Source organism: Nerophis ophidion, linkage group LG13 (genome assembly GCF_033978795.1).
Source record: "Nerophis ophidion isolate RoL-2023_Sa linkage group LG13, RoL_Noph_v1.0, whole genome shotgun sequence".
NCBI lineage: Eukaryota > Metazoa > Chordata > Actinopteri > Syngnathiformes > Syngnathidae > Nerophis > Nerophis ophidion.
This window is the reverse complement of record NC_084623.1, coordinates 22,557,122-22,569,758: the sequence shown is the minus strand read 5'-3', so window position 1 is coordinate 22,569,758 and position 12,637 is coordinate 22,557,122.

Genomic DNA, 12,637 nt, shown 5'->3' with positions numbered 1-12,637 from the left:
CTTAGTAAATCGTTTTCCAAAATGCACCCGATGAACAAAATTATCTGGTCTGATGAGAAAAAGATTGAACTCTTTAGCGTGAATGACGGGCTTTGGAGATGTTTTTCAGCGGCAGTGGGAGAATATTCATGATAGAGAGAAAGATTAATGCAACAATGAACAGAAAAATCCTAGAAGAAAAAAACAACAATTTACCATCCAACCTGATGGAGCGTGAGATGTGCTGCAAAGAGGAATGGGGGAAACTACCTAAAGATAGGTGTGCCAAGCCGGTGGCATTGTGTTCAGAAAGACTTGAGACTGTGATTGCTGCCAAAGGTGCATCAACAATGTATTGAGGAAATGCTGTAAATATTTAGGTATGTATGTTTTTTTAATGTTTAATAAATTTGCAAAATCTAAAAAAAATAACTTTTAACATTAGACCCTTTTCCACTTATTCAGTTTCCACCAAAAACTACCCGGGTAGATTTATTTCCTCCTGGCCAGGTGGGACTTTTCCAAGCGACCAAGAAACCTTTCGGGGGCGGGCTGTGCTGGTTGAAAACAGTTAGGGGAGTTCCTAAAACTTCTTTTTAACACCCACGACTTCCATTGGAATACACGCGTTGACTTGTTTATTTCCTATTTTATGTGTATTCTATTCCAACAAACTTGACAAAGAGGAGAAAGAAGAACAAAAGGAACTTTCGACTTGCAGGAACTTTTGTGGGGCATCTGTGTGCTGAAGAACGCTGATCAGTGGAACTATCTTACAGTGTTTTTATTCAGCTGTAGTCTTCAAACTATATGCAGTTTATTATTGTTTATCAGTTTTTACAAACTACGAAGCTACGAGAAGTCCCCAGACTGTTTTAAACGTATTTACAGAGGATATGAAGCCGGACCTGAAGCGACGACCTCAGCTGCTTTCTACTCTGACTTTGTTGGATAAATGTGAAATAAAGGAGGCAGTACACAAGTGGAAGAAAGGTAAATGACATCAGATGTAAACTATTCATTTTATTACATGTTGTAAAAGTAGTCAGTGACACTTCATTTGTGGAGTTAGCCTCAACCTGAATTAACAGAATGCTAATGCTAACAAGCTAACGCTAAAGCCGATGTGTTTGTGTTGTCGCAGTGAGATTAACACTGACATTTATTATTTACATACTGTTATTTACAGCTGAAACGGACCAAAAGGACCTGACCCTCATGAATTCATTATTTACTGAGAGGAAGACTTTCTGGCTGTAGGACATTGCGGACAAAAGCCTTTTTATGAACATTTCGGTAACTTCAGTTTTTAAATAGGATTGCTTTGTATTTCAATTACTTACTTTTTAGTAAAAGAACTGTGACTTAATATTTTCTGTTTATTTATATGGTATCAGTGTAGAAATACAGTAAACCACTCCTCCATACGTCATCAGCCTGATTTGTATAAACTACCCTGAACTGTGAAATGCGGTGGAAACACAAACCACACACTTCTACAGCAACCTATAGTTCTTGGAACTAGAAGTTCCAGGAACCAAAAATTACTGAACATTTTGGTACAAAAAGGTCCTATAGTCCTTATAGTGTATTGTACAATTTTGAAGAGAGAAATTAATTTATTTCATTTTGGAATAAGGCTGTAACATAACAAATTAATACTTTCCGGATGCTCTGTACTAGCGGAAACAGCGTGGAGACAGAAGAGGAAGAATGGCAGAAAAACAGCAATACTACGAGTTAAATATAGAGGGTGTACAAAGCGCAATGCCTAAGTAAGTTGTCTTCAAAACTAATGATAAAGGTAAATCTATAAACACTGAACTACCGCAGTGCAAGTGTTGCTTTAAAACATGCCTTGCTAAAAGGGGCAATAGTTTAAACTTAGATAAATATTTCAAGGACAAGACATCCATCATCCCCATCATCGGCAGTCACTTGAAGCGAGAATGACGACCCTCCCAGTAGGGGTGTATCCCTTGATGGAGGATGCCTGTGCGTGACTTTGTTTAACGTGGGGAGACTGGTGCACAGACAGTCACCACATGATCCTTGACAGATTCGGGTCAGGGTCCAGTGGCATGGATTCCAAGACTCTGGGGACCCTTTTCTGCTGCAGCTTTCTTCCGCCATCCCAACCATTGTGACACTCCATAGGCTTAGCAATCATCCTCCGCCTGTTCCACCGTTGAGGTCTTGGGTTGTTATTTCTCCATAACTGGGCCCACATGGATGTGGGGGTGTCTTTTTCCGCCATCCCAGCCGTTGTGGTAGTTCTTACATCTATCGTCTTCCACCTGCTCTGCCGTTGAGTCTTCACCGTATCCTTGGCTAGGGAGGCAGTCAGGTACCAGGACTTTGCCAAGGGCCAACTGGGGTAACAGTCGTAAAGGGGTTAACCTCCTTGTGCCCCAAGACCCCACAGAGGAGCCTCCACTTCCGGATGCACTTTAACGTCATGTCTAGCACACAAACAAAACAAAACATCCAGACCTGTGCAAGGAGATTGAAGACTGTCAGGTAAGAATGTAAACTAATGTCCTCGTTGTGCCCATATGGATACGTAGACCCCGCATAGGACTGGTTGTCCCGTTGCCAATTATTATGGAAGTCAAAAGCGGCCACAGACTAATGCAAGGGAATTGACTGAATTCCTAACAAATTCCCACAAATTGGGTTTTATTTTCAACAATTCTCAGGACATTCAATTGATCCCAACTGGACTGTTCGGTTTGTCTAAGAAGACATTTAGCCTCTCACCCAAGTAGGCTTCATCTGTTCGTGCACATACACTTATTAGTCTAGATGAGAGGCGAAACGTCTTCTATGACAAACCAAACAGTCCAGTTGTTATCAAAAATGTTAATTATAAAGACAATCACCTCTTTTTATTATTTTTAATGGTAATTTTGCTTATGCTGAAGCCCGGAAACAGGCATTACACCAAGACACTACCGTATTTTCCGGACCATAGGCGCACTGCTGGTGAATGGTCTATTTTCAATCTTTTTTTCCAAACAAAAGGCGCACCGGATTATAGGGCGCATTAAAGGAGTAATATAATTATATATATTTTTCTAACTTGAAAACCCTTCCTTGTGGTCTACATAACATGTAATGGTGGTTCTTTGGTCAAAACCTTGCATTGATTATGTTTTAAGGATCATCTTCAAGACGCTTTCTGACAGTCGCTTACGGATGCGCCGTTTTATGGGCGGTCTTATTTACGTGGCTCATCTTCAGCAGCGTCTTCTCCCCGTCATCTTTGTTGTAGTGGTGTAGCGTGCAAGGACGGGAGTGGAATAAGTGTCAAAAGATGGAGCTAACTGTTTTAATGACATTCAGACTTTACCTAAATAAATAACAGAGCAGCATAGCCACATCCATTAACAACAACAAGGCTTGAAATGTGTCCCGTGAAAAACCGTCCGACCGGAACTCTAATAACTAAAGTTCCTTGGGTGAATAATGTTAACTCGCTACACCGGTAGGTTTTAGCGCTTTCATGGCGAGTTTAATGACAGATATACGTAAGAACTTTACACAACTTTATATTGGAAATGGCAACAGTGGAGGATGAATGTCCCATAACAAGAAGATAGAGAAAAAGAATAAGCTAATCGACTATGGTGTCGGAATGAACTACAAAGGCGGAACCAAGCTATTTTTCAGGATTTATGCAGATCCCAAATACAGATCAACAGGTACCAGAAGGTAAGAAAAGTTGATTTTGCATAATAATGTGAAACAAAACGCCAGATAATATGTCTTACCTTATACACACACCATAATAATACATGTATTTTTAATGCACCGACAATCCATCAAGCAAAGCTGCTTCATAGCTTACCAAAGTCGCACTAAACCATTTTGATGGATTTTTGAGCGCCGTGTGTAATGTTCTATATTTTCAATGGAACATATCAAAATGTTGGTGTTGTCTACTTGAGTCATATTGCCATCATAGTGCAGTCTATGTGTATATTTTATGTTCAACTGCCATCTACTGGTCAGACTTGTCATTACACCATGTACCAAAATAAAATTGCTTTGAGGTCGGTAAGCAAAACCAGAATTATTCCCTACATTAGGTTTGTCAGACTTGCCACTGACAGTTTGTTTGTGTTCTAGTTTCTCCTCTGTGTGTTTAGTATTTCCTGTCCTTAGTTCCTGTCAGCACTCTTATTTTGGTTCAGCTTCCTGTTTGTCTCCCTGAGGGCTTTGTTTCCCCTCAGCTGTGGCTTATTGGCACCTGGCCACACCTGATGTCAATCAGCCAGCTCCTATTTTACCTCCTTTGTTCCTCCAGTCAGTAGTGGATTATTCTGTCTGACAAACCCCAAGATGCAGAGAAGGAGGCAGGCATGGAGTGAGAAAACATGGTTTTAATATAAACAACTAGAAAAACAAACAAACAAAGGGTACAAACAAAAAGCACGCATGTTGGCGGATAACAAACTAAGGGAGCTAGCACTGGAGCTAGAAACCAAAAAGGAACTTTAGCATGGAAAACAGAAGTCGTACTTGTACTTAGAAAACAAAACTGGAAGCAGGGAACAAAAGCCAGTAAGCTACAAATAGCTAACAAAATATAGCTTACCGCTACGCTGCAAAGATACGACAAGAGCGACAAGAAGTGACATCGACAATACACGACACGACAGGTAGAAACGACACAAGAGCGACAATAATCCAGCACTGACTAGATGAACAAAGGAGGTAAAATAGGAGCTGGGTGATTGACATCAGGTGTGGCCAGGTGCCAATCAGCCACAGCTGAGGGGAAACAAAGCACTCAGGGAGACAAACAGGAAGCTGAACCAAAATAAGAGTGCTGACAGGGACTAAGGACAGGAAATACTAAACACACAGAAGAGAAACTAAAACACAAACAAACTGTCAGTGGCAAGCCTGACAAGGTTATAGGGCGCACTGTCGAGTTTTGAGGAGAAAAAAAAGGATTTTAAGTGCACCTTAATAATCCGGAAAATACGGTACTTTTCTTTGGCTTTTCTAATTTTGTTCTTGCTTTTGCATGACACTCAGCCACCGTGTGGCCGACACGTCACTCCCACTTTCTACCAAGAAACAACCCTCCAGTTTATTGTCTGTAATACTCATATTCCCACAATTATTGTCTTCCCCTGCAGACGTCCCCAGAAGTAATGTGATCTGATGTTGCAATTCCTTAATAAGGCAGCCGCTGTTATGTTCTCCTGTCTTTGCCATAATGGGAAACAAATGTTTTACACAGCCTGGAAATCATGTAGTGTTAGCTGATGGCTGTGGAATGTGTGAAACTTGCAGAATGTGTCTGTCACAGTGCGAATGACATGGAATGTCTGAACACTTCAGTAACTCTATTGTCTGGCGTTGCGGCGTTGTCTGCATTCAAACCCCCAGTGTTGAACTGCGTTTTGTCAACATAGAGTGTTTAGTGTCGTAGATAATAGTTGATATAATGGCAAGGTAGAAAGAATTATCAGCAGTTTTACATACCGGTAGAGCACTGGAGGACTTGAGAATAGAGTGAACTAAAGAAGATAACATTTTAAAGAGCTAAGACGGAATCTAATTATAAATATGTGGGGTAACCTGAAGACTGTACATAGAACATGTCCAAGCAAGGCTGCCACATTTTGCTATGTGACAGCCTTTTTCCAAAATTGAATGGAATCAATTTTACAGGCAATAGCCCTTAATAACAATGTGAAAAGTATTTTTTTAATTATGCAAATGTGTTTAAAAAATTACAATAATAGTCACATGTACTTATGTATTTACAGCCTTTGCTCAATAATTTGTTGATACAGCCTCAAGTCTTTTTGAATAGGACGCCACAAGCTTGGCACAACTATCTTTGGGCAGTTTCGCCCATTCCTCTCTGCAGCGCCTCTCAAGCTCCATCATATTGGATGAGAAGCGTTGTTATTCACCCAGGATGTCTCTGTACATTGCTGCATTCCTCTTTCCCTCATTCCTGACTAGTCCCCCAGTACCTGCCGCTGAAAACCATCCCCACAGCATGATGCTGCCACCACCATGCTTCACAGTAGGGATGGTATTGGCCTGGTTTCCTCCGAATATGATGCCTGAGTTCAATCTTTGTCTCATCTGACCACATCATTTTTATTTCTCATAGTCTGAGAGAATTTCAGGTGCCTTTTTGTCAAACTTTTGAGAAAGAAATGGCTTCCGTCTGCCCAGTCTACCATACAGGCCTGATTGATGGACTGCTGCAGAGATGGTTGTCCTTCTGGAAGGTTCTCCTCTCTCCAAAGAGGAAAGCTGAAACTCTGACCAGAGTGACCATCAGGTTCTTTGTCACCTCCCTGACTAGACTAAGAAGAATGCAGCAATGTACATCCTGGATGAAAACCAAGGCTTCCCATCCAACGTCCTTACGTAACATAACCAATTAGGAGGACAAATAGTCAACATGATCCACCCAGAAATAAATAAATAAAATGGCTTATCTATAAGCCGTTTTATGTATTTTATTGAAATAGTTATTAATGTGTATCATTATTCTCCTACCCACCTTTCCAGTAGAGGCCTCTCCACTCTCATTTTCTGTGTTCCACTGCCCTGACTCCTACAGGTCAATAGGGGTTGTGGAGTGATTATTATTATTATCTACTGATGATAATCATACGTGAATAAGCTCAGATCCCATTCTCCTCCATGTGGAAAGTGAGAAACACAGCTGATGCTCCAGAAGGAAGTAACCCCAAAGATAGCAAATGGTAAAAAAGGGAAGTTTTTGTGGTTGGTGCACTAATTGTAAGTGTATATTGTGTTTTTTATGTTGAGTTAATACATTTTTTTTTTTTTTTTTTTTTAAATAAAAATTAATAAAAAATTATTCTGCGGCCCAGTACTAATCGGGCCGCGGCCCGGTGGTTGGGGACCACTGATGTAGACCACAAAAAAAGGTTTCACATGTAGAGAAAAAACATCATAAATGACCCCACTTATGGTGCATGTGTTCAGTACCATACAGTGTTAGCTCATAGTTTGCATTATGCAGGACTCACCATTTACACCACCGATTTCCACTATCAGTCAGAGTCCTGCCACCTTCAGAAGTTTTCTGATGACTCTGTGATAGTGGGGTGTATTGAGGATGGTGATGACGAGGAATACAGGGCACTGGTGGAGGACTTTGTCACATGGTGTGGAAAGAACCACCTCCAGCTCAATGTGACGAAGACCAAGGAGCTGGTTGTGGACCTGGGAAGGAGGAGGAGTACTCAGGCCACCCCTTTATCTATCAGGGGGGTGGATGTGGACATGGTAGAGGATTATGAATACCTCGGAGTACACATCGACAACAAGCTGAATGGGTCAAAACGCGCTGAGGCCCTCTACAAGAAGTGATAGAGCCGCCTCTACTTCCTCAGGAGGCTAGGATCCTTCAACGTCTGTGCAAAGATATTGAAGATGTTCTACAAGTCGGTGGTGGCGGGCGCCTTCTTGTACGCCGTGGCTTGCTGGGGCAGTGGGCTGAGGGTGAGGAACACAAACAGACTGGACAAGTTGGTAGAAAAGGCCAGTAACGTGGTGGGAGTGGAGCTGGACTCTCTGGCGGTGGTGTCAGAGAGGAGAAGTCTAACAAAACTCCTAGCCATTATGGACAACACCTCCCACCCACTACACTCGGACCTTGCGGAGAGAATCAGCACCTTCAGTGGAAGGCTCAGACTCCCTAAATGCAACTCGGAATGACACAGGAGGTCCTTCATACCGACAGCCATCAGACTGTATAATGCATATGTGCCTTGACTGCACTTAAATGTAGAATATATGTAGAATATATATGTTATATATCATTTATTATTATTATTGTCTATTGTGAGCGAACTGTGGTGCTGAATTTCCCGCGGGATCAATAAAGTACTTTCTATTCTATTGTAGTCTATTCTATTCTCATTTCTCTTCACCCTCCTGGTTACTCTCTCTTTCTTACCTGAACCTTTTTTTTTTTTTTTTTTTTTCCATCTCCATATCCACATTTGACCATCCCTAATTGATCCACTTTCAGACAGATTTGCTAGCCATTCCAGCCTCAGGCAACTCATTCTCAGTTACTTTCTTTCCACTTGTTTTTCACCGCTCTTGACTAACCCTGCATTTCTGTGTCCTGAATCACAAACTGCTCATTTTTTATGTCCGCTGTTCCACCATGTGCACCCTCCTGCATTTATGTTGCTGATTTGTGTGCAGTTCCCTGCTTGCTCCCCCTTAAACTAAATATTGTCCTACATTAAATATCTTATTTGTTGAGTAGTCATACAAGTTGGTCGTATAAATGCGAGTTCTTCAAACTTGCACACTACTTTTGACATATCCAAGGCGTTCACTTTAAAGTACAAGCCTGCAGACAGGAAATTGCGAACTTTAAACTGCATATGAGTTTTTGAATGTATGCTATAAAAGTGCAGGAACAAAGGAGAGGGATCGGCTTATAAATGCAAACGCAGGTAATGAATTGAGACACTACCTAATAGGGTTGTCCTAATACCAATAATTTGGTACCGGCACCAGTACCAAAATGTATATTGATGCTTTTCAATATGTTTTAAAATTAAGGGAACTACAACAATATCAATATTGGTTTTATTTTAACAGAACATCTTACAATACAATAAACATATGTTTCCTATTGCACTCAAACAATTTTAGAAGGTTAAAATATAAATTATAGGGCAATTTGAGTGCAACAATTCTTGTCGCACTCAAAGAACAATTTACAATTTTCCATATTACATATAGCCTGCCATTGTTTCCTCACGGCTGATGCTAATAAAGGCGACAGCTGATTAGATAACAAAGCCCACCTGGGCCATCTACGCACCTGTCGCTGTCTTGGAGGCCAGTCCTGACACACCCCCCTCCACAGCAACTTTACCCAAGCAAAAACGATGCAGGATTTTATCCGAGAGGGTCTTGATACCAATTTATTTGACCCAGCCACAAGCAAAGAAGTTGTAGACCTCCATGCTTTTCCAAGTTTTCATCTCTTTTGTTGTGTAGAATGATATCTGGAGCACAAGATAGTCCGACATGTCTGGGAACGCGTTCAACGGATAATCCTTGAAGTCGGTTGACGATTTTTTTATTTTATAAAACGTATAGGGATAGATTCCATGGCATAGTTTGATTTTATTGCTCATATCTGCTTTTCGTAGTGAGATCAGACCCTTTACGTACTACCATAGTTCACACTGTGTTTACTGCACAGTTGCCATATTGGTTTGATGGCCCACCACTTTGTTTACTTCTGTTCAAAAGTCATGTGACTGAATACACCTTAAAGGTGGACAAAAGCTCCACATTATTGCTAAGGCAGGAGGGGGTGGTGGGAGGGAGAGGTATAATAACACTGCCATTATGTGTGCAGGAACTTTATCTGAGGGTTTTTTGACATAACAGGTTAACTTGTTTCCTAGTTTGTTAGTGAGCCAGCTCATTTTCAGGAAATGTCAGAAATGGGATAAGAAACAAGTGATTACATTTCAGGGCTGATCCGAATAAGTTCTACTCGGTTACCTTACATTTATGTTACGAAGATAAACTTCTCTGTCTTGAAATGGTCCCAACATTTAAGTACTTGGGGAATGTCATTGATGAGAACTTGTCTTTTAAATCTCACATTGAAAAACTAAATTTAAAATTAAATTGGTATTTTTCTTAAAACGGAACATTATCACAATTTCTGAAGGGTTAAAACCAATAAAAATCAATTCCCGGTGGCTTAGTTTATTTTTAGAAGTTTTTCTCAAAATTTTACCCATCACGCAATATCCCGAAAAACGGCTTCAAAGTGCCTGATTTACACCATCGCTATATCCACCCGTCTATTGTCCTGTGACGTCACTGCGTGAAGCCACCAGAAACAAACATGGCAGATAGTACAGAAAGGTATAGCATAGTAGCTCGGATTCAGACTCGGATTTCAGCGGCGTAAGCGATTCAACAGATTACACATGTATTGAAACGGATGGTTGGAGGGTGGAGGCAGGTACCGAAAACAAAATTAAAGAAGAAACAGAAGCTTTTGAGCCATATCACGACAGACAGTGGCACGGGAGGAAGCGCGGACAAATTGGCGATCGCCTTCTAACCCACGATTGGTATGTGTTTGTTTGACATTAAATGTGGGTGGAGGTAAAGGCTGGATGCAAATATAGCTACACACGAGGCATAATGATGCAATGTGTACATACAGCTAGCCTAAATAGCATGTTAGCATCGATTAGCCTGCAGTCATGCCGTGACCAAATATGTCTGATTACCACACTCCACATAAAACTCACCTTTGTGATTTCGTCTACTTTATCGTTGGAAATGCATCTGCTTTGAGTGTCGCAGGATATCCACACATTCATGCCATCTCTGTGCCATCTCTATCGTAGCATAGCTGTCGTCAGTACAGTGTGCAGAACAAACGAGGGACTTTCGCATCTTTTGACCACTGGTGCAACTTGAAACCGCCTCTGTCCGTGTTGTTACACCCTCCGACAACACACCGACGAGGCATGATGTCTCCAAGGTACCGGAAAACAGTCGAAAAAACGGAAAATAACAGCGCTGATTTGACTTGGTGTGTGTAATGTGTTTGAGAAAATGGCGGGTCGCTTCACGACGTGACGTCACGGGTGAAAGGTCATTGTTTCGACAGGCGAACAATTGAAAGGTGTTTCAACCGCCAAATTCACCCATTGAGAGTTCGGAAATCGGTTAAAAAAACATATGGTCTTTTTTCTGCAACATCAAGGTATATATTGACGGTTACATAGGTCTGGTGATAATGTTCCCCTTTAAGAAACAAGTCCTCTTTGTCTCTAAAAGTCAGGAAACGCTTGATTCTGAAAACTTTTATGCCTTTGCTAGATTATGGAGACTTGTTTTTTATGAATGCACACAAGTCTTATTTGGAAAAACCTGGATACTAAAGATCAACCTTGTCCACCATTGCACTTTACAATCAAACTGTCCATCTTTATCAGTCAGTATACAGATTTTACCGATGGTTGTGTTTTATATGTGAAGTGAACTATATTTATATAGTGCTTTTCTCTAGTGAGTCAAAGCGCTTTACATTGTGAAACCCAATATCTAAATTATGTTTTTAAACCAGTGTGGGTGGCACTGTGAGCAGGTGTGTAAAGTGTCTTGCCCAAAGACACAACGGCAGTGACTACGATGGCAGAAGCGGGGATCGAACCCGTAACCCTCAAGTTGCTGGCACGGCCACTCTACCAACCAAGCTATACTGCCCCATATATATATAATTCACTTTTACGTCTGGTTCCCCTTATTTGTGTTCTTTTAGGTCTAGAGACTCCAGTCGCTACAGCTTAAGGTCTCAGGACAGACTTGGAATGTTTGTTCCTCGAGCCAACACAAATTTTGGAAAAAAAAGCTTTCAGGTATGCTGCTCCATGGTCTTGGAATACCTACAGAAAGATCTGAGGTTACCTGAGACGACCACTTTGGGGGAATTTCAGGCCATTTTAAAGTTTTGAAAAACTGTTTCTATTGGGCATTGCACTCGTTTTCAAGTAGTTTTTACTGAAACATTTTATACATGTTTTTTATGTCAATATATGTAAGTAATTTATGGAATAAGTGCATGTGACGATTGCAATTCATTAAAAAATTACATATTTTTTAAACGCCTAGTTAACATTTTAGCATGTTGACATTAGCATGCTAACCTATTTAGATAATTTTACATGCGCACGGTTAATAGTCACATGACTTGGTAATTGACGCATTTTAACTGATAGCATGCTAAAGTTACCATTTAAGTTTGGCTTGCGCATTTCAACATTCCCATGCAATTTCGCCCATTTTGCATAGTGTAGTTTTTTTGTGTAATGTTGTCATCTGGGATATTTTTATTTTGTCTTTAGAATACGTTGCGGGCCAATAAAAAAAACGCTGCACGCCGCAAATGGCCCCGGGGCCCCACTTTCGACACTCCTGCTATAAAGGTTATGGACAGATTTTATGAAACTGTCAATATATGTTAAAAATGGGCTAAGGAAAAAGTGGTTGGATTTTGGGGGTGACACACATCACCATCAATATGGTCTGCCTGGCATGCAAGCTGCTTGCTCTTACAAGGCTGCTGCGAAGGATTTTGTGAAGCAGTATTTGAAGAGGACTGACAAGGTAAAGTGTCTTTCTTTTAATTAGTTAGCAGGGTTGTCAGAAATATCAATATTTCAACACCAACTCGACATATACCAACAAGCCAAAATACATGGGTATTTTTAGTATTCAGTATTTTTTCCACAGTGAGAAAAAGAACGCCTGTTCTGATGCGTCAGTGAACAAGAATTTCCAAATATGTTTTTTTTCGAGGAAGCCTGTCACAAGTGCAGATTTGGCGTTTCCGGTTCAACCTGGCTCATAAACAAATGATAATGAAAGTGGGTCAATGTACAAACGTGTAGCATACTGTAACTGTAACTCATATGCGCTTGTTTTCCAGAGAATAAGACGTAACATAAATTATCTGTGATGCACTTTTGATTGTAAAATGTTATTTTTCACATTGTTTACTTTCACACTTTTGTCAAAGGGTACCATTATCACAATTTCAGAAGGGTTAAAACCAATAAAAATCAGTTCCCAGTGGCTTATT